Raw genomic sequence first — 24,219 nt, 5'->3', positions numbered from 1 at the left:
TTTGGTGATGCAAACTTGTGTTAAACATATTATTATATTCTAATTATTTTTTCTGGATATAAACTTTGTTGAATAAGGATAATGCAATACCATATTGTTAAGCAATGAGACTTCCAAGAACCAGAGAATATTGCAGCATGTAGAAAGGTAATGTTAATCAATGATAGTTATATAAAACACTTTTTACTGATTGAAGCAATTGTTGAAACTTACATTATTACATGATTAGCTCGACTATTCGACCACTCACTCACCACGGCGTCGGCGTCAGTGTCACACCTTGGTTAAGTTTTTCGTACCAGTCCACATTTTGACAAAGTCTTTTGAGATAAAGCTTTGAAACTTTCAACACTTGTTTACCATCATCATGGCCAGTTATAGGCAAGAGCACATAACTCTATCAAAGATTTTGGCTGAATTATGGCCCCTTTTGACTTAGAAATCATGGTTAAGTTTTTCGTACCAGTTCATATTTTGACAGTCTTTTAAGATAAAGCTTTGAAACTTTCAACACTTGTTTACCATCATCATGGCCAGTTATAGGCAAGAGCACATAACTCCATCAGGGATTTTGGCTGAATTAAGGCCCCTTTTGACTTAGAAATCTTGGTTAAGTTTTTCGTACCAGTTCATATTTTGACAAAGTCTTTTAAGATAAAGCTTTGAAACTTTCAACACCTGTTTACCATCACCATGGCCAGTTATAGGCGAGAGTACATAACTCCATCAGGGATTTTGGCTGAATTATGGCCCCTTTCGACTTAGAAATCATGGTTAATATTTCCTACCAGTTCATATTTTGACAAAGTCTTTTGAGATAAAGCTTTGAAACTTTCAACACCTGTTTACCATCACCATGTCCAGTTATAGGCAAGAGTACATAACTCCATCAAGGATTTTGGCTGAATTACGGCCCCTTTTGACTTAGAAATCTTGGTTAAGCTTTTCGTACCAGTTCATATTTTTTGTAAAGTGTTTGACATATGGCTTTGAAACTTTCATCACTTGTTTAGTATAATAGTCTCTATTTGTAGGAAAGAGAAAATAACTCTGTCATCTATTTTGGCTGAATAATGGCCCTTTTTGGACTTCGAAATTGGTTCTGTTTTCATACAAGTCCATGTTTTGTCAAAACTATTTGACATATGGCTTTTAAACTTTGAACACTTGTTTATCATTATGATTTCCATCTGTAGGCAAGAGTACATAACTATTTTGATTGAATTATGGCCCTTTTTGGACTTTGAAATTGCCTCATATATTGCCATTTAGTGCTAGACTTATCGAAATCAAAGTAATACAGGAACATTGTTTGTCTAATCTATTTATTTCTTTTGTCTGAATATCCGTGGAAATATTTTGACCCCATTCTTCAATCAATTCTTCGAATAGTCGAGCGCGCTGTCATCCGACAGCTCTTGTTTTAGTTATTGTTACTGAATGATCACTGCAATGATTGACTTTTAATAGTTATTTAAACTGCAAATGGTTTTGTGAATTTACATCTGTTTTTCAGATATTAAACAAAGTCCTTTTCTTTGAACCTCAGAAATTCATTTTTTTGCTATTTATTATGTATTTGCGAATAATTTGCATATTATTTGCATGCAAGTTGCAAATACTTTGCTATCACTTTGCGATTACTTTGCGATTTATTTGCCGAAGTTTCAGCTGCGAACTGTAAATTGTTTGCGAAGTATTTGCATTCTGTGTGCGTAGTGTATATTTGCAAAAGCTTTGCAGAATAGTTGCACGTTTCGTTCCATTTCTACTCGTCTGTGGAATATATTCAGCAATCATGTGTTGCAACTGTTCTGCAAAGGTTACGGCAAATATTTGGCAAAGATAAAAAGTATATTCTGCAAAGGCCCTGTTTTTGCATGGGCAAACAGCTGTGTACTCCGATAATATTTTCCTTAGTACATGCGGGTAGCAATACACAATGTCAGTGGTTTGACACGCTGCTTATGTGTCGGCTTTTAAATTAAAAGTTATTAAAACTGCAGAAGAAAAGGTTAACACTTTGCCGTAAATTTGTTTAAAGTCGACAGGAAGCTTGTGCGCGGGTGGTGCAAAAACAAATCAAAAATGGATTTACCGTTTAATTTTCTATTTGATGATTGGATACGTACCGTACTTAGTATAAATGTTTTGGATTTACGGTACATGGACTGTTTAAAAGTGTGTTTAATTCTTAATACATTGGATACTTACTGTAAATTACTTATTATGTTGACTTATAAAAATGAGGTAGGTGATTTTTTTTTTCGTTCTTGTTGACTTTTTTTCCCTCCAAAACGGGTGGGGGGCGTTAATTAGAGGGGGGGGGGCCTTAATTCGGGAAAATACGGTATGTTCATTTTCTAACTTTGAAATAGTTTTATTTAAATAGTTATGTTTTTCAAGGTTACAGAAAAAGTTTGTTGGCTTTTCTCCTTCATCAATCCATTTAACTTTTGATCTTAATAGATGTCCTTTAAGTTTTTCTTCTCTAATAGAATTAAATTGTTTCTTTAATGAGTAAAGTTCATCAGAATTCTCCTCTTTAAATGTATTTTCTAAAGATTGTATCTTACTCATAATTTCCTTTTCTAGTCGACACTGTTTTTTTTTCTTGTAACTTGCGTAGAATATTGATTTCCCACGTAATTCCATTAATGGTGGTCAATCACATTTAATCAACATTTAATGACATTTTTTACTTTTTGTATATTCTGGCAGAGAATTATTTAAGGAACAAAAAGACCGATTACATAGAGTTAGATTCCTATTTGAAATGTATATTTTATTATTTTTATAAAATTTTGTAATTACTCCCCTTTAATATGAAAGTATATAAAAAGCTGGGTATTTCTTTTTATTTCGATACAATGTCTAGTTTTACATTTGCATTTGATCAACTATTGAACAATCTAAACCAAAATGCAAGTTTTAAAGCTGTGTGTAGCTTCTGAATTCATTTATTTCCAATCTATCTTGGTTGTGCAACCAAGACAGGCAAAGGGAGGTAATAATAATTTTTCAAACTTGCGTTTCTAATGAATTCCATCTAAATACATAATTTTTAATGCAAATATTTTACAAATATATTACAATATGTCTAATATTTATACATTTCCTTAGGCAAAGTATGTTTATCAAATTTATACCTATGATAAAATAACTCTATCTTGGTTGGGCAACCAGGATAGGAAAATGAAATTTTAAAAATACCTCCAGTGAAAATCTAATTTGTATTAAGTGTTAAGTGAACATAAATGAGTATAAATGATCAGATGCTAAAGTTTCGAACAAATCCGTTACATGTCCAAAATCTGATTATCCACCTTTAAAAGTGTTTCAAAAAATAACTGGTCATTTATAACAAATTGAATTTCATCGTTTGGTACATTGTCTATATTCTCAAAATTATAAACTGGTAGACAGTATTGTCTCTTTATTTCTTTAATTTTTTCCTTAATGCAGTTTAAATATTCAATATCATTTAAAAGAGAGTTATTGTGCTTCCAAAGTCCTTTACCATGGTTTATATTAGAGAAGCCAACTTTTAATGAGATGAAGGAATGATCTGATTTATAGCTGGACTTGATTTCACGGTTTTTTACATTTGGTAACAATTCTTCACTTATGAGAAAAAAATCTAGTCTAGCTTGCTGTATAGGATTACTCCTTCTCCAAGTATAGTCTAGCTTGCTGTATAGGATTACTCCTTCTCCAAGTATAGTCTAGCTTGCTGTATAGGATTACTCCTTCTCCAAGTATAGTCTAGCTTGCTGTATAGGATTACTCCTTCTCCAAGTATAGTCTAGCTTGCTATATAGGATTACTCCTTCTCCAAGTATACTCTGTACAGCTGGAAAATTTTCCCTATATGGATCTACCAGTTGATGTTCTGTGATAAATTTTATCAAATTATCTCTGGCCTTTTTATTATTTATCCTTTTATAATTATAATAATCAATATCTGGATTTAGGACCAAATTAAAATCACCGCAAATTATACATTTTTCATTGTTGAAGTTCTCAACTGTTCGGAAGACATTATTGTAGAAACTTGGATCATCATTATTCGGTCCATACAGATTTAATAAAGTTAATCGTTGTTTCTCTATTGTAATATCCAATGCAATAAAATTCCATACCCCGGCGAAATGGAATTCATGAAATCATGAATTTTTCATCACCATTATGAATTATTCATGAACTGTTCTGGATCACTTCTTAATCTGACTTCATGAAGTTTTATGCATGAAGTGTCATTTGATCTACTTCATGAAGATATCAAGCATTACTGACAGGTTCATGAAATCCTTGAAATATTCATGAACTTGTTTAAGATTGAATCAAGATTTTTTCACTAATGTCAAAATACCTATAGAATTCAAGAAAAATTCTTGAAAAAAATGATGAAAATTTTATCAGCAGTTTAAGAATATTAAATTCTTAAAACATTCTTGATGTGTTCTTAAGAAAAAGTCATCTATGATTCATTAAAAGTACTAAAATTCAAAACCTTTTTCTAGTTCAGTACCAGTTCTTGAACCCAATTAGGAGTTTCTGAACTGTTTATTCATTAAACATAAAACTTAGGTTTTCCTTTTACAATAAATGAATAAGTTCATGAACTGTTCATGAATGTTCATGAACATTAAATTCATAATGTCACGTGATCAGTTTCCATTATTTTGTTGCAAGCTGGGAAATTTTTTGCACATGTGATTCAGCAATTTTTAAGAAGTTTGTGCAGCAAATGAGAAGGAAATATTTATCATACTACAGTAAGGAATGGTTTAAAAGGTACATGAGTATACTGAATATCAAATAAGTAATTATGGTGTTGTCATAAATTGTTCATTTAAAAAATATAAAATCCTTTTAAAATGTCACATGTTTTCACGACCCTGAAACAAAGCTAGTATCTAATCAGAATGTCAATCTTGAGATTAACAAGAGCTGTCCGTAAGACAGCCAAGCTCGACTATTCGAAATATTGATCCAGAAACAGGAAAATATTACCCAAAAAAGTAAAATATCAAAGGAGTTTTAAGTTCAAAAGTGGGAATAATTTGACCAAAATGCATATCAGTTATGGGACTTGCTGCTATCAACTAGTTTTATAACCCCGAAGGCACATGAGAAGTTTCAATTCAATATCTGCATTAGTTTTGGAGATAGAAACTCGCATGTAAAACTTTAACCAGAATTTTCAAAGTCCAAAAGGGGGCATAATTTGCCCAAAATACATGCCAGAGTTATGGGACTTGATCCAGTGAGGTTAGTAATTGATCTAGAAAAAGAAAAAATAAGTTTCAAATCTATATGCCTTTTAGTAATAGCTGTATGTACTTGCACACAAAACTTTAACCAGAATTTGCTAAGTCCAAAAGGGGGCATAATTTGGCCAAAATGAAGGTCAGAGTTATGGGACTTGCTGCTATCAACTAGTTTTATAACCCCGAAGACACATGTGAAGTTTCAAATCAATATCTGCATTAGTTTTGGAGATAATAACTTGCATGTAAAACTTTAACCAAAATTTTCTAAGTCTAAAAGGGGGCATAATTTGCTCAAAATACATGTCAGAGTTATGGGTCTTGACCCAGTGAGGTTGGTAATTGATCTAGAAAAAGAATAAATAAGTTTCAAATTTATATGCCTTTTAGAAACAGTTGTATGTACTTGCACGCAAAACTTTAACCAGAATTTGCTAAGTCCAAAAGGGGGCATAATTTGGCCAAAATGAAGGTCAGAGTTATGGGACTTGATCCTATCAACTAGGTTTATAACCCCGAAGACACATGTGAAGTTTCAAATCAATATCTGCATTAGTTTTGGAGATAATAACTTGCATGTAAAACTTTAACCAAAATTTTCTAAGTCTAAAAGGGGGCATAATTTGCTCAAAATACATGTCAGAGTTATGGGTCTTGACCCAGTGAGGTTGGTAATTGATCTAGAAAAAGAAAAAATAAGTTTCAAATCTATATGCCTTTTAGAAAGAGTTGTATGTACTTGCACGCAAAACTTTAACCAGAATTTTCTAAGTCCAAAAGGGGGCATAATTTTGCCAAAATGATGTCAGAGTTATGGGACTTGCTGCTATCAACTAGTTTTATAACCCCGAAGACACATGTGAAGTTTCAAATCAATATCTGCATTAGTTTTGGAGATAGTAACTTGCATGTAAAACTTTAACCAAAATTTTCTAAGTCCAAAAGGGGGCATAATTTGCTCAAAATACATGTCAGAGTTATGGGACTTGACCCAGAGGGGTTGGTAATTGACCTAGAAAAAGAAGAAATAAGTTTCAAAGCTATATGCCTTTCATTGATGGCTGTATGTACTTGCATGCAAAAACTTAACCAAGGTGTGACGCCGATGCCGACGCCGACGCCAGAATAGTCGAGCTAAAAAGTAAATTATACATTTTTGTATTTTAAACAGCAATAATTATTGTTTACTTCTTATTATTCTCCCAATCCCACTCTAGTTTACTGTTTGACTCAACATGTCATTTGTTGAGGGTAGAAAATGTCATTGTCTCAGTGACTCAGCAGAGACTAAAACAATCTCTAGCCACTAACTGAACAACTCTTAAACTAACCTACAGGAATTTTTCTTGTATCAAGCTATACTGATATTGGTTAAAGAATTCCATTACATGCAGATCTCTCAGGTTTCATAGTGTTACACTCCTACCAGGTTACCTTGACAAGTTCATGAAACGTGTTTTTTTTTTTCTTTACAAATAAATATTCAAGAAAACCAAAACTTATGTTTCATGAATTTCAATACATTACCTCGGCTCTTAACAACAAGTGCATGGATACTACTTAATTGGTACAGGTATTATTTAGTAACTGAAAATATGATGGATTACTGTATCATTTAAGGCAAAGAAGTCCTTTTATAATGTTTTGTATTGTTCATGAAATATTCAAGAAAAGCACAAAATGTCTTCATGAAGTTATAAGAATATTTATTCTTGAAGTGTTCATGGAAAAAACATGAAGTGCAAATGAGACATTGAAATAAAGAACAAAATAATGCATGAATTCTTCATGAAGTAATTTTTTCAGGAATATTTTCATGAATTCTTCATGAAGATTAATAAATACAAACTTCATGAATTCTTCATGAACACAGGCTATGTTTAATTTCATGCATTTTTAATGCATTTACCACTTCATGAATAATTCATGAATCTGTTTTCATGAGCTGCTGATGTTTTTGTCATGAAGACTTCATGTTTTTGTCATGAAGACTTCATGAAGTCTCCTCATGAAGAAGTCATGAATGCTTCATGAGTACTTCATGAAGTATGAATAAACATTTGACAGGGGCACATCATCCCTTACAGATTTATGAACATCAATTTCAACATTTTTATCAAAAAGAATTGCTACACCTCTAGCATTAGACTTCGAGAAACTAAAATAGCATTCTCCATTCCACTGAGAGTAAATACATTTTTCTTGACTCTTGGTAAAATGTGTGTCCTGTAGACAGTATATGTGATGTTTTTTTTCTTTCAAAAATTTAAATACATCTATTCCCCTGCACTGTTTTTATTATTTATTATTCAGCCAGTCATTTTCTTCTAATTATTCACACATGTAGACACACCCATACTTGTGGGGGAAAGAATAAACCAGTCAGTTTCTTCCCCCTTCACTGCCTATTATTCACAGATGTAGACACATACATTCTAGGGGGAAAGAACCAACCAGTCAGTTTCTTCCCCCTTCACCACCTATTATTCACACATACAGACACATACATACTTGGGGGAAAGAATAAACCAGTCAGTTTCTTCCCCCATTCACCGCCTATTATTCACACATGTAGTTACATACACTTAAAAGGGGGAGAGAACCAACCAGTCAGTTTCTTCCCCCTTTACCATCTATTATTCACACATACAGTCACATACATACATTGCTTTAGGGTATAGCGGATAGCTAACTAATTTTTCCTGCATTCTAATTCAAAGAAACATAATTTAGTAGTTTTTTTCTGTATATAAGACAGAAAAAGCTATTCTTTTCAACATTCAGCATTTAATAGAAATTCATGTGATTTTTCTCTCTATGCTATTGTTTACATATGTGCTGGTTTAGGGTGTACAGGATAGCTTTGGTCATTTTTTCCATTATTAGTTTAAAATTCACACCTAAACAAACTTCCCAAGATTTTTCGGCGAACGCCGTCTAAATTCGTTTTCGTTACCTATGCCACGTGACTTCAGTTTGCAAATCAAACTACTTGATAACGCATTATAGATAATTTATCAAAATGGAAGATTTATGCAACACTCTGCCTGATTGGACGATAGTGTCAATTTCTTTCACTCTGTTGATTGTGCTACGCTGAGTGAAATGTAGACAAAGCGTTTATTCTAAACGACGCTGTTCACAGTTTTAAAGCTAACTTTGGCTCAGTATATTTAGCAAGAATATTGCTATATCTCAAAATGATAAGTAAGTTTAATAAATATGATAAAATCCTGTTCAAATACCAACATATATCAAATTAAAGAAAGAGCTGAATACGGTCTGCGTATCACATGAATAATGGTGTGATAAGAGTCTTTTATGTAGAGAAGTGCTTTTTAAAAGAGTATGGTATGCAAATATTGAACTCAGTTGAAATCTGTTTTATTATATATATGCTATATAATGACTGAACCTCATTACACTGAAATGAAGGTACGCTGCATACAGTTTATCTATGTGATATGACTACGGTCAAACTTTGCTTATGAAACAGAAATATTGAAATAATTACAACTGTATGTTTTGCTTGACCTTCACTTTTTTTTATAGGTGTGACGTCATTGTCCAAAGATTCATGAATAGCGAATATGCATTTGTTAAAGCGGGATCAGTTGGCCTATTTTAGAAATAAATAAAAATAATAAATAAAAAAATCCTTTAATTGATTTTTTCTCATGTATTCTAATCAAACTTGATTTGTAGCATCTTTATTAGGCCCTCAGCCAACTTTGTTCAGCTGGGACATTTGACCCCTTTTAGGGGCTGCCAGAGCTAAAACTAGAAATGCCTTTATACAGCGTCTCATGAACAGCTTGGTGGATCTTTGTCATACTTGGTCTGGAGCATCATTATAAGGTCCTCTTCCAAATTTATTTACATAGGAACTTGGGCCCTAGTAGGGACCACTATAGCTAAAAGTAGATATGCCTTTCTTCGCATTAACCACTAAAATGTAATGGATTTTTATCAAACTCGATGTGTAACAATATCGTAAGGTCTCCTGCTATTTTGTTACAAATGGGGATAGGGACCAATTTAGCTAAAAGTATAAACACGTTTAATGACCTCTTCTCATGAATCGCTTCAGGAATCTTCATCAAACTACTGCTGTAATTATTCGTCTAAGGATAAATGAAACAAAATTGCAACCCTACGAAACCTTTGCGAATAATTAAAAGAGAACCATTTAAATTGTTAAAGTGCGGTGTTTAGTTTTGCAATTTGAAAAATGTTAGATGAAAGATGAATGTTAGATGAAAAATTCATAAACTTCTTTCCTTATTACAATTCGCCGACCATCATTTTTAAAGATATTTCTTGTTTTACTATAAATCAGAATAATAATGTATTCTCTTTTCAAAAACATTCAGCTTTTTAAATTTCTACCAAATACTTTTCATTCACTGATGTTTTTTACATACACACTCATTTAGTCAGTAAAGGATAGCCTCGATTTTTAGCTTGACTATTCATAGAATAGTAGAGCTATTGGACTCGCCCATGCGTCGGCGTCCGCGTCCGCATCGGCGTCCGCGTTGGCGTCCGCGTCCCGATTTGGTTAAGTTTTTGTATGTAAGCTGGTTTCTCAGCAACCACTTATGGGAATGGATTGAAACTTCACACACTTATTCACTGTGATAAACTGACTTACATTGCACAGGTTCCATAACTCTGTTTTGCTTTTTTACAAAATTATGCCCCTTTTTTGACTTAGAAATTTTTGGTTAAGGTTTTGTATGTAACCTGGTATCTCAGTAACCACTTGTGGGAATGGATTGAAACTGCACACACTTATTTACTGTGATAAACTGACTTATATTGCACAGGTTCCATAACTCTATTTTGCTTTTTTACAAAATTATGCCCCTTTTTCGACTTAGAATTTTTTGGTTAAGGTTTTGTATGTAAGCTGGTATCTCAGTACTCACTAATGGGAATGGATTGAAACTTCACACACTTGTTCACTGTCATGATCTGACATGCACAAAGCAGGTCCCATAACTTTATTTTGCTTTTTTACAAAATTATGCCCCTTTTTCAACATAGAAATTTTTGGTTAAGTTTTTGTATGTAAGCTGGTATCTCAGTATCCACTAATGGGAAAGGATTGAAACTTCACACACTAGTTCACTGTCATGATATGACAAGCAGTGCAAAGGATCAATAACTCAACTTTGCATTTTACAAAATTATGCCCCATTTTCAACTTAGGAGTTTTTGGGTTAAATTCTTATATGTAAGCTGGTATCTCAGTACCCACTAATTGGAATGGATTGAAACTTCATACACTTGTCCACTGTCATGAGCTGATAAGCACTTTGCAGGTTCCATAACCCTATTTTACTTTTTTACTAAATTATGCCCCTTTTTCGACTTTCTTATTCATTCAAGCGACAAGGCTGTTAAATAGTCGAGCGTTGCTGTCCTCCGACAGCTCTTGTTATTTGATGACATATGAAAAATAAAACAACAAGCAAATATTTAAAATGTATGTCAGAATGTCTATCTGCATGCCAGTAAAAAAATGATATGAAAATTTATACAATAATTCAAGTCTAAATGCAAAATTTATCAACCTATCCCCTATACCCTAAAATCCGCTATACCCTAAAGCACTGTACTAGGGGGAAAAGAACCAACCAGTCAGTTTCTTCCCCCTTTACTGTACATTTTTCACACATGTAGATACATACATACTAGGTGGGGGGTGTGGGGGGGGGGAGAACCAACCAGTCAGTTTCTTCCCCCTTCACCATCTATTATTCACACATACAGACACATACATACTTGGGGGGAAGAATAAACCAGTCAGTTTCTTCCCCCTTCACCGCCTATTATTCACACATGTAGACACATACCCTCTAGGGGGAAAAAACCAACCAATCAGTTTCTTCCCCCTTAACCGCCTATTACTCACACATGTAGATACATACACACTAGGGGGAAAGAACCAACTAGTCAGTTTCATCCCCCTTCACCATCTAACATTCACACATACAGTCACATACATAATAGGGGGGAAAGAACCAACCAGTCAGTTTTATTCCCCTTCACCGCCTATTTTTCACACATGTAGATACATACATACTAGAGGGGAAAGAACCAACCAGTCAGTTTCTTCCCCCTTTACTGTACATTATTCACACATGTGGACACATACATACCTGGGGGGAAAGAATAAACCAGTCAGTTTCTTCCCCATTCACCGCCTATTATTCACAGATGTAGACACATACATTCTAGAGAGGAAAGAACCAACCAGTCAGTTTCTTCCCCCTTCACCGCCTATTATTCACACATACAGACACATACATACTTGGGGGAAAGAATAAACCAGTCAGTTTTTTCCCCCTTCACTGCCTATTATTCACACATGTAGACACATACATTCTAGGGGGAAAGAACCAACCAGTCAGTTTCTTCGCTCTTTACTGTACATTACTGACACACGTAGACGGATGCACACAAGGACGCACACACGGACGGACAGTGCGATTTTAATATGCCCATCTTCGAGGGGCATAAAAATATCGGTGAAAGTCCACTAGATAATGCCACATACCAAATATCTAAGCTCCAGGTCTTCAGGTTTCAAACACAAAGATTTTTGAAATTTACCATATAAATAAGCCCAGACCCCTGATGGCCATGTCTTTAAATGAAATAGAATGGCTTAAGCAGTTTTGTTAGAAAGTCACCCAGAGATCATTTCAACAAAATATTTTTTTTTCAATCAGGCTAACAGTTTCTGAGAAGAAGACTTTTAAAGATTTTCCTTTCGGGTTGCCATGACAACCACAGTTCTGGATGGATTTTAATTCTTTGGGCAATTTCGAAAGGTGGCAATCCAAGGATCATTTCTGTGAAGTTTGGTGTAAATCTGCCCAGTGCTTTTGAAGAAGATTTTTTTCCATTTTCAATATAGTCATATAGGGAAAATAAGCCCCACCCTCTGGTGGCCATATTTTTTATCGAAATAGAACGGCTTAAGTGTTTTTGGTAGAGGGTCACCTAGAGGTCATTTCTACAAAATATTTTTGAAATCCAGCTTATGGTTTCTGAGAAGAAGATTTTTAAAGATTTTCCTTTTGGGTGCCATGGCAACCACAGTTCTGAATGGATTTCAATTCTTTGGGCAATTTTTAAAGGGAACCACCCAAGGATCATTCCTGTTACATTTGGTGTAAATCTGCCAAGTAGTTTTGAAGCAGAAGATATTTTTCTAAACTGTTGACGGATGGACAACGGACAACTGACGACGGACATCAAGCGGTCACAAAAGCTTACCTGGAGCCTTTGGCTCAGGTGAGCTAAAAAGTAAGGTAAAAGAAGAGATTTTGTCAACAAAAAGTAGGGATAGTAGGGCTTTTTTCTTACATTTTGCGACGCTAATTAATGAATTACCCAACCTTTTTCTTCAGTTGTTTTGATTTTTTTAGCTCTGACAGGCCCCTACAAGGAGAAATGATGAACATTAAACAAACTTGATAGCGGTCCATGCCAGGATGCTACTGACCAAGTTTGGTGTAATTCTGACCAGTAGTTTCAGAAGTAAAAATGTTGAGGCAGGACGCCGGTCTATCCACTTATACTAATAGCTCACCCTGAACAAAGTTCAGATGAGCTAAAAACATAGAATGGGTGAACTGCCCCATTCGAACAAATTTGAGAGGTCCTTACAAGGATGCTAAGAATAAAATTTAATGAAGATCAGCTTGGGCAGAAAAAGTCACTCAAAGATATTTCTGTTTTTAACTAAAGTGTCAAATTAAAGGGACCAAGTGCCCCTATTTGAAGAAATCTATAAGAATATCATGGTCGACAGTGTCAAAACTATGCAAGTGGTCCAAATTTGAAGGCTGTAGCTTGAGAAATGTAAAAGTAGGTCACTAGGTCAAAATCCAGGTCAAATTTTACTTCGGAATACAAAACTATGCATGTGGTTCAAATTTGAAGCCTGTACCTTCAAAAATGTGAAAGTAGGTCACTAGGTCAATGTAAAGGTCAAAGGTCATTTCAGTACACAAAACTATGCAAGTGGTCCAAATTTGAAGGCTGTAGCTTGAGAAATGTAAAAGTAGGTCACTAGGTCAAAATCAAGGTCAAATTTTATTTCAGAATACAAAACTATGCATGTGGTCCAAATTTGAAGCCTGTACCTTCAAAAATGTGAAAGTAGGTCACTAGATCAATGTCAAGGTCAAAGTTTTTTTCGGTACACAAAACTATGCATGTAGTCCAAATTTGAAGGCTGTAGCTTGAGAAATGTGAAAGTAGGTCACTAGGTCAAAATCAATGTCAAATTTCATTTTGAAACACGAAACTACGCATATGGTCCAAATTTGATGCCTGTACCTTAAACAAGAGCTGTCCGTAAGACAGCCAAGCTCGACTATTCGAAATATTGTCCCAGAGGCAGGAAAATATTACCTAAAAAGGTTAAATATCAAAAGAGTTTTAAGTTCAAAAGGGGGAATAATTTGACCAAAATGCATATCAGTTATGGGACTTGCTGCTATCAACTAGTTTTATAACCCCTAAGGCACATGTGAAGTTTCAATTCAGTATCTGCATTAGTTTTGGAGATAGAAACTCGCATGTAAAACTTTAACCAGAATTTTCAAAGTCAAAAAGGGGGCATAATTTGCCCAAAATACATGCCAGAGTTATGGAACTTGATCCAGTGGTGTAAGTAATTGATCTAGAAAAAGAAAAAATAAGTTTCAAATCTATATGCCTTTTAGTAATAGCTGTATGTACTTGCACGCAAAACTTTAACCAGAATTTGCTAAGTCCAAAAGGGGGCATAATTTGGCCAAAATGAAAGTCAGAGTTATGGGACTTACTGCTATCAACTAGTTTTATAACCCCGAAGACACATGTGAAGTTTCAAATCAATATCTGCATTAGTTTTGGAGATAATAACTTGCATGTAAAACTTTAACCAAAATTTTCTAAGTCTAAAAGGGGGCATAATTTGCTCAAAAAATATGTCAGAGTTATGGAACTTGACCCAGTGAGGTTGGTAATTGATCTAGAAAAAGAAAAAAATAAGTTTCAAATCTATATGCCTTTTAGAAATAGCTGTATGTACTTGCACGCAAAACTTCAACCAGAATTTTCTAAGTCCAAAAGGGGGCATAATTTGGCCAAATGAAGGTCAGAGTTAGGGACTTGCTGCTATCAACTAGTTTTATAACCCGAAGACACATGTGAAGTTTCAAATCAATATCTGCATTAGTTTTGGAGATAATAACTTGCATGTAAAACTTTAACCAAAATTTTCTAAGTCTAAAAGGGGGCATAATTTGCTCAAAATACATGTCAGAGTTATGGGACTTGACCCAGTGAGGTTGGTAATTGATCTAGAAAAAGAAAAAATAAGTTTCAAATCTATATGCCTTTTAGAAATAGCTGTCTGTACTTGCACGCAAAACTTTAACCAGAATTTTCTAAGTCCAAAAGGGGGCATAATTTGGCCAAAATGAAAGTCAGAGTTATGGGACTTGCTGCTATCAACTAGTTTTATAACCCCGAAGACACATGTGAAGTTTCAAATCAATATCTGCATTAGTTTTGGAGATAGTAACTTGCATGTAAAACTTTAACCAAAATTTTCTAAGTCCAAAAGGGGGCATAATTTGCTCAAAATACATGTCAGAGTTATGGGACTTGACCCAGAGAGGTTGGTTATTGACCTAGAAAAAGAAAAAATAAGTTTCAAAGCTATATGCCTTTAATTGATGGCTGTATGTACTTGCATGCAAAAACTTAACCAAGGTGTGACGCCGACGCCGACGCCAGGGTGAGTAGAATAGCTAGACTATTCTTCGAATAGTCGAGCTAAAAATGTGAAAGTAGGTCAAAATAAAGATCAAAGTTTTTTCCAGTGCACAAAATTATGCATGTGGTCCAAATTTGAAGGCTGTAGCTACAGAAATGTGAAAGTAGGTCACTAGGTCAAAATCAAGGTCAACTCAAGGTTCATCTTGCCACTCAAAAATATACATGTGGTCCAAGTTTGAATGTTGTAGTTACTGACAAGAACATTTTAAAAGCTTTTCCCTATATAAGTCTATATGAACCAAGTGACCCCCGGGGCGGGGCCATATTTAACTCTAGGAGGATAATTTGAACAAAACTGGTAGAGAACCACTAGATGATGCTACATTACAAGTATCAAAGCCCTAGGCTTTGTGGTTTGGACAAGAAGATTTTCGAAGTTTTTCCCTATATAAGTCTATGTAAACAATATGACCCCCAGGGCGGGGCCATATTTGACCCTAGGGGTATAATTTGAACAAACTTAGTTGAAGACTACTAGATGATGTCACATACAAAATATCAAAGCCCTAGGCCCTGTGGTTTTGGACAAGAGGTTATTCAAAGTTTTTCCCTATATAAGTCTATATAAACCATGTGACCCCCAGGGCGGGGCCATATTTGACCCCAGAGAAATAATTTGAATCATCTTGGTAGAGGACCACTAGATGATGCTTCATACCAAATATCAAAGCCCTAGGCTCTGTGGTTTTGGACAAGAAGGTTTTCAAAGTTTTTCCCTATATAAATCTATATAAATTATAGAAATAAACAAAGGGCCATAACTCACTCATAAATTGTTGAACCAGTCTGATTTTCAGAGGGACACAACTAGGGTACCAATACATCATTCTGACAAAGTTTGGTCAAAACCCCCCCCAGTAGTTTCTGAGGAGATGCGATAACGAGAAATTGTTAACGGACGGACGGACGGAATGAAGGATGGACGGACCACGGACGCAGAGTGATTTTAATAGACCACAATCATCAGATGGTGGGCTAAAAAAAGGCAGCAAAAATTCAGTGATGATGCAAAGGAATATATTTAAGTCTGTGACAAAATAAAGATTTCATATGTAGGCTTTGCCCACATATCAAAGAATATCCCGTGTCCCCTTAATTCATGAATACAATTTTATAACTTTTCTGAAAATGTGCTATTTGATGGTATCAGTCGAACTGCGATTTGTAGCTATTCTAACATACAGTATAAGCATATTTAATTAGGTCTGTTTAATTTTGAAGATAGGATGACCAATTATGTGCACTACTTCACCAAATGATGTGATAAACTTGCACTTGTTTAAATAACATGTGAATAGACGGGACCCTAATTATCTACTTTTCCGTATGTTTTACACTCGAGATAAGATGTTGTGAGCACAAGTTACGATATCGTGCACACAAGATAAGATGTCGAGCACACTAGATAAGATGTTGTGCGCACGAGATAAGATGTCGTGTGCTCAAGATAAGATGTTGTGTGCACGAGATAAGATGTTGTGCACTCGAGATAAGATGTTGTGCGCTCGAGAAAAGATATTGTGCGCACATATTAAGATGTCGTGCATGAGATAAAATGTCATGCGCTTGAGTTAAGATGTCATGAGTTCGAGATAAGATGTTGGGCGCTCGAGATAAGATGTCGTGCGCACGAGATATGATGTCGAGGGCTCAAAATAAAATGCTGTGTGCATGAAATAATTTATTCTTAAAAAAAAATGCATGTCTTAAACCCCATACACATTTAACCCTTTGTCATGTATTTGCACAATATATTTTAAATATTTGTTTTCTCAGAAACTATATTCCAAGTGATTGCAAAGTATTTGCATCAGACTTTTGCAAACAGTCTGCAAAACGTATCACACTGAAGCAAAGGGTTTGCAAATAAACACTTACCGTATTTTGGTGTGTATAGGTCGCACTTTTTCTACCCATTCTGCTGCCTGAAAAAGTTCCTGCGACCTATACGACATTATTAAATTAGCAGACAGCAAAGCATCTGCAAACAAACACTTAGCTCATTTAGTTAGCAAAGATATTGCAAATAAACACTTTGTACAGAAATGAAAGAGCAAAGCATTTGCAAATAGTTAACATAGATGAATTTGCTTTCCTGGTAGACTCTAGGTACAGGAAGTAATTAACCATTCTGTTTTCTGATTGGTCTGTATTCAAATGGCAGGATTTTTGAAAATATTGTGAGGAAATGTTTACTCATCAGTTAGTAGAAATATTTTGGTGATGCAAACTTGTGTTAAACAGATTATTATATTCTAATTATTTTTTCTGGATATAAACTTTGTTGAATAAGGATAATGCAATACCATGTTGTTAAGCAATAAGACTTCCAAGAACCAGAGAATATTGCAACATGTGGAAAGGTAATGTTAATCAATGATAGTTATATAAAACACTTTTTACTGAAGCAATTGTTGAAACTTACATTAATTATTACATGATTTTAGTTATTGCTACTGCACTGAAATGATGGACTTTTAATAGTTATTTAAACTGCAAATGGTTTTGTGAATTTACATTTGTTTTTCAGATATTAAACAAAGTCCTTTTCTTTGAACCTCAGAAATTCATTTTATGCTATTTGTTACATATTTGCGAATACTTTGCATATTATTTGCATGCAAGTTGCAAATACTTTGCTATCACTTTGCGATTACTTTGCTAACACTTTGCGATTTATTTGCCGAAGTTTCAGCTGCGAATTGTAAATTGTTTGGGAAGTATTTGCATTCTGTGTGCGTAGTGTATATTTGCAAAAGCTTTGCAGAATAGTTGCACGTTTCGTTCCATTTCTACTCGTCTGCTGAATATATTCAGCAATCATGTGCTACAACTGTTCTGCAAAGGTTATGGCAAATATTTGGCAAAGATAAAAAGTATATTCTGCAAAGGCCCTGTTTTTGCATGGGACATACCACCGTGCACAAGGACCATTTGTGTAAAATTATTTTAAAATCAGGCCAGCAGTTTCACACAAGAAGATTTTTTAAATTTCCATTATATACATATAGGGAAAAGTGACAATGCCCCCTGGCGCCCATGTTTTTTACCAATCGGTATAATTTGAACAATCTTTGTAGAGGGTGACATGAGGACCATTTGCGTGAAATTATTTCAAAATTGGACCATCAGTTTAGGAGGAGATGTCGTTCGAAGATATTTCTATTTTTAGCTCTGGCAGCCCCTATGTGCAACTAAGCAGAACCCTTTAAACAATTTTGGTAGAGGACCATCCATGGAACATCCGTGCCAAGTTTCATCAAAATCCATTCAGTGGTTTTGGAGGAGATGTCTTTAAACACAATTGTTGATGACGGACAGATGGATGGACACAGAGACACAGCGTGATCACAATAACTCATCATGAGCACTGCTTTAGAAGAGGACCATCCAAGGAACATCCAAGCCAAGTTTCATCAACTTTCACCAAATGGTTTCAGAGATGTTGTTTAAAGGGAAGTGAGGACGGACGACGGACAGATGACCACTGACCTTGGCGACCATGTTTTCTGACGAATTGGGAAAAAAATGAACAGCCTAATGGTAGAGGGTCACACAAGGACCATTTGTGTGAAATTATTTTAAAATCAGGTCAGCAGTTTCATACAAGAAAATTTTATGGGTTTCCACTTTATACATATAGGGAAAAGGGACCACGCCCCCTGGCGGCCACGTTTTTTGACAAATCAAAATAATTTGAAAAATCTTGGCAGAGAGTCAAACAAAGATCATTTGTGTAAAATTATTACAAAATCAAGCCATCTGTTTTACACAAGAATATTGTTAAGGATTCCAGTATATAGGAAAAAGTGACCATGTTCCCCAGCAAAATTATTTCAAAATCAGGCCAGCCATTTAGGAGGAGACTGTTGTTTAAAGCTTTTTCTATTTTTAGCCCTGGTGGCCCAAATTGCTACTAAAACAAGAGCTGTCTCCGTAGGATGACACATGCCCCCGATGGCACTTTGAATGAATAGTTATGGCCGATGTTAGAGTTTAGGACCTTTGTCCTACGGAGCTGGGTCTTGCGCGCGACACATCGTCTTACTGTGTCACACATTCATGCATAGTTATTTTAAAATCCATGCATGAATGACAAAGATATGGACCGGACATGCCCATCAATGCACTATCATGAAAAATGATCTTTAATGTCTAAGTGTGACCTTGACCTTTGAGCTACGGACCTGGGTCTTGTGCACTGCACGTCGTCTTACTGTGGTACACATTCATGCCAAGTTATTTGAAAATCCATCCATAGATGACAAAGATATGGACCGGACACGCCCATCAATGCACTATCCTTTAACGTCTAAGTGTGACCTTGACCTTTGAGCTACGGACCTGGGTCTTGCGCACTGCATGTCGTCTTACTGTGGTACACATTCATGCCAAGTTATTTGAAAATCCATCCATCGATGACAAAGATATGGACCGGACACGCCCATCAATGCACTATCCTTTAACGTCTAAGTGTGACCTTGACCTTTGAGCTATGGACCTGGGTCTTGCGCACTGCACGTCGTCTTACTGTGGTACACATTCATGCCAAGTTATTTGAAAATCCATCCATCGATGACAAAGATATGGACTGGACACGCCCATCAATGCACTATCCTTTAACGTCTAAGTGTGACCTTGACCTTTGAGCTACGGACCTGGGTCTTACGCACTGCACATCGTCTTACTGTGGTACACATTCATGCCAAGTTATTTGAAAATCCATCCATCGATGACAAAGATATGGACCGGACACGAAAATTGCGGACAGACCGACAGACTGACAGACTGACAGACCGACAGACAGCCAGACGGTTCAAAAACTATATGCCTCCCTTCGGGGGCATAAAAATGTCTAACTGCTCAAACAATTATGGTTTTTAAAGCAAATTCATCCAGTGATAATTATACATAATGACCGACATTAAAGTAAGTCTACGGTCAAAAACAAACAACAACCATCATGGCATGAGTGAATTGGTATGACAACATCTCACTTTGATTATAAATTAACACAGATCAAAAGAACAGCATTAGATTCTGTGATGGCAAATTTCTCACTTTGACATACCCAGTTGACAATACATTTGGACCAAAAATTCCTTTCAACACATCTGAAGTTGCAAATTTGTTTTAAGGGGAAATGGGACAGTTGTGTGGGTTTTTTATATTGGCAAAGAAGGAAAAATTTTAACTAGCGGAGAGAATTTTCTTAAACTTTGCATGATCATAGAGCATCATATTAGAAACAAATTTATCAAAAAAAAATTGGGGGTACCGGTGCTACTTTTTGAGTTATCTGCGCCTGAATGCGAGTGTTTTGCTCTTTTAGGTCATTTATAAGGGCAGATAACCTTATTTCATTTCCGATTATTTTTTGTTATTACATTTCCAGTCATTATGCAAAGTTTTAAATCATTCTATTAAACAGAACTTTTTGCTGTGTTTCAATGAGTAAACATACTGCATTTTTCTTGAAAAAAAGGGGCATAATTGGAAGAAATATTCTATTTGTTTGCGTAAGCAACTATAGAATAAAATCTGTCTCATAGAATTCCTGCAAATTTTGTACAGTTGCAGGAAATAAAGTAACAAACTCTAATCTGAAATCAAATAAAGTGTAACTAACCATTACCGTGAGTTATCTGCTCTTGAAAATGACCTAAAAGAGCAAAAAACTCGCATTCAGTGGCAGATAACTCAAAAAGTAGCACCGGGACCCCCAATTGTTTTTGCATAAATCTGTTTCTAATATGATGCTCTATAATCATGCAAAGTTTAAGAAAATTCTTTACGCTAGTTAAATTTTTTCCTTCTTTGCCTATATAAAAACCCACACATCTGTCCCATTTCCCCTTTAACATTCAACAAGACAAGTTTCTTTGAAATCCTTCGAGCAGTTCAAGAGTTACAGAGCGGACACGAAACACACTCATATGACCTTTGACCCCTAAGTGTGACCTTGACCTTGAAATGACACATCCAAAACATGCGCTCTGCACATCGTCTGGGTGTAGTGAACATTTGTGTCAAGTTTCTTTGAAATCCTTCAAGGGGTTCAAGAGTTACAGAGCGGACACGAAATTGCTAACGGACGGACGGACGGATGTTCCTACAAATGGACCTTTATTGGGTATTTCTTTTGTTAAAAAGTACCCAATATGCTACAAAAAGTACCCAATAAACACTACGGAATGAATAGAATTTACCGTTACCTATTGTTCTCTATACCCAACAAATGTTCATTCGTGGGCTCAGACGGACAGACGGACACCGGGACCATAACATAATACGTCCTTTCGGGCGTATAAAAATGATGCTAAATTTTTTAAAGTATTAATGTCTGAAAACTGGATAAACAACATTTGTCTCTATGTGGTCATGTTACATTAAGTTCAGTTTTTTTAATAGGAAAATTTATGTAACAATCAAATTAACAAGAGCTGTTTGTTAAAGAAATATGCCCCCATAATGGATTGTCCAATTTTTAGTCCTGTGGTCTGGGTCATCTACCTAACAAGATGACCATGATGGTCCTGAATCGCTCACCTCTTCCCACATGACCCAGTTTTGAGTATCACGTCGTTTCTTCTATTATCTGACATAGTGACCTAGTTTTTGAGCTCATGTGACCCAGTTTTGAATCTGACCTAGATATTATCAAGATAAAAATTCTGACCAATTTTCATGAAGATCCATTGAAAAATATGGTCTCTAGAGAGGTCACAAGGTTTTTCTATTATTTGACCTATTGACCTAGTTTTCGAAGGTACGTGACCCTGTTTTGAACTTTACCTAGATATCATCAAGATGAACATTCTCACTAATTTTCATGAAGATCTCATGAAAAATATGGCCTCTACAGAGGTCACAAGGTTTTTCTATTTTTATACCTACTGGCCTAGTTTTTGACCGCACATGACCCAGTTTCAAAACAGACCTAGATATCATCAAGGTGAACATTCAGATCAATTTTCATGAAGATCCATTGAAAAAAATTGCCTCTAGAGAGGTCAAAAGATTTTTCTAATTTTAGACCTACTTATCTAGTTTTTGACCGCAGTTAACCCAGTTTCAAACTTGACCTACATATCATCAGATAAACATTCAGACCAACTTTCATACAGATCCCATGAAAAGTATGGCCTCTAGAGAGGTCACAAGGTTTTTTTATTATTTGAACTACTGACCTAGTTTTTAAAGGCACGTGACCCAGTTTCAAACTAAACCTAGATATCATCAAGGTGAACATTCTGACCAATTTTCATGAAGATCCATTCAAGGGTATGGCCTCTAGAGAGGTCACAAGGTTTTTCTATTTCAAAACCTACTGACCTAGTTTTTGATCGCAGTTGACCCAGTTTCAAACTTGACCTATATATCATCAAGATAAACATTCACACCTACTTTCATACAGATCCCATGAAAAATATGGCCTCTAGAGAGGTCACAACGTTTTTTCATTATTTGACCTACTGACCTACTTTTTGATGGCATGTGACCCATTTTTGAACTTGACCTAGATATCATCAAGATGAACGTTCTAACCAATTTTTATGGAGATCTGTTCAAAAGTATGGCCTCTAGAGAGGTCACAAGGTTTTTCTATTTTTAGACCTACTGACCTAGTTTTTGACCGCTTATGACCCTGTTTCGAACTTGACCTAGATATCATCAAGATGAACATTCAGACCAACTTTCATACAGATCCCATGAAAAATATGGCCTTTAGAGAGGTCACAAGGTTTTTCTATTATTTGACCTACTGACCTAGCTTTTTAAGGCACGTGACCCAGTTTCAAACTTGACCTAGATATCATCAAGGTGAACATTCTGACCAATTTTCATGAAGATCCATTCAAGGGTATGGCCTCTAGAGAGGTCACAAGGTTTTTCTATTTCAAAACCTACTGACCTAGTTTTTGATCGCAGTTGACCCAGTTTCAAACTTGACCTATATATCATCAAGATAAACATTCACACCTATTTTCATACAGATCCCATGAAAAATATGGCCTCTAGAGAGGTCACAACGTTTTTTCATTATTTGACCTACTGACCTACTTTTTCATGGCACGTGACCCATTTTTGAACTTTATCTAGATATCATCAAGATGAACTTTCTAACCAATTTTTATGGAGATCTGTATAAAAGTATGGCCTCTAGAGAGGTCACAAGGTTTTTCTATTTTTAGACCTACTGACCTAGTTTTTGACCGCACATGACCCTGCTTCGAACTTGACCTAGATATCATCAAGATGAACATTCAGACCAACTTTCATACAGATCCCATGAAAAATATGGCCTTTAGAGAGGTCACAAGGTTTTTCTATTATTTGACCTACTGACCTAGTTTTTGAAGGCACGTGACCCACTTTCAAACTTGAACTAGATATCATCAAGGTGAAATTTCTGACTAATTTTCATGAAGATCTCATGAAATATATGGCCTCTAGAGAGGTCACAAGGTTTTTCTATTTTTAGACCTACTGACCTAGTTTTTGACCGCACGTGACCCAGTTTCAAACTTGACTTAGATATCATCAAGATGAACATTCAGACCAAATTTCATACAGATCCCATGAAAAATATGGCCTTTAGAGAGGTCACAAGGTTTTCTATTATTTGACCTACTGACCTAGTTTTTTAAGGCACGTGACCCAGTTTCGAACTTGACCTAGTATATCAGATCTTCATAGAGAACATATGGCTAGGTCACAAGGTTTTCTATTATTGACTTATGACTATATTGGCCTCTGAAGACGTCACAAGGTGTTTCTATTTTAAACCTTCTGACCTAGTTATTGAAGGCACGTGACCCAGTTTCAAACTTGACCTAGATATCATCAAGGTGAACATTCTGACCAATTTTCATTAAGATCTCATGAAATATATGGCCTCTAGAGAGGTCACAAGGTTTTTCTATTTTTAGACCTACTGACCTAATTTTTGATGGCATGTGACCCAGTTTCGAACTTGACCTAGATATCATCAAGGTGAACATTCTGACCAACTTTCATAAAGTTCCCATCAAAAATGTGACCTCTAGAGAGGTCACAAGCAAAAGTTTACGGACTGAGGGACAACAGACTCTGC

At 35.5% G+C, this 24,219-nt stretch overlaps 1 protein-coding gene across 4 annotated transcripts in view; it reads right to left on the bottom strand.

Moving 5' to 3' along the window:
- The window catches only part of LOC123538339 (syntaxin-17-like), a 131,749-nt gene that overhangs the window by 85,241 nt on the left and 22,289 nt on the right, over positions 1-24,219 (bottom strand). The window lies entirely within an intron of this gene.

Source organism: Mercenaria mercenaria, chromosome 18 (genome assembly GCF_021730395.1).
Source record: "Mercenaria mercenaria strain notata chromosome 18, MADL_Memer_1, whole genome shotgun sequence".
NCBI lineage: Eukaryota > Metazoa > Mollusca > Bivalvia > Venerida > Veneridae > Mercenaria > Mercenaria mercenaria.
Note: the sequence above shows the minus strand (reverse complement) of the source record. Positions and strands in the feature narration are given on the sequence as shown.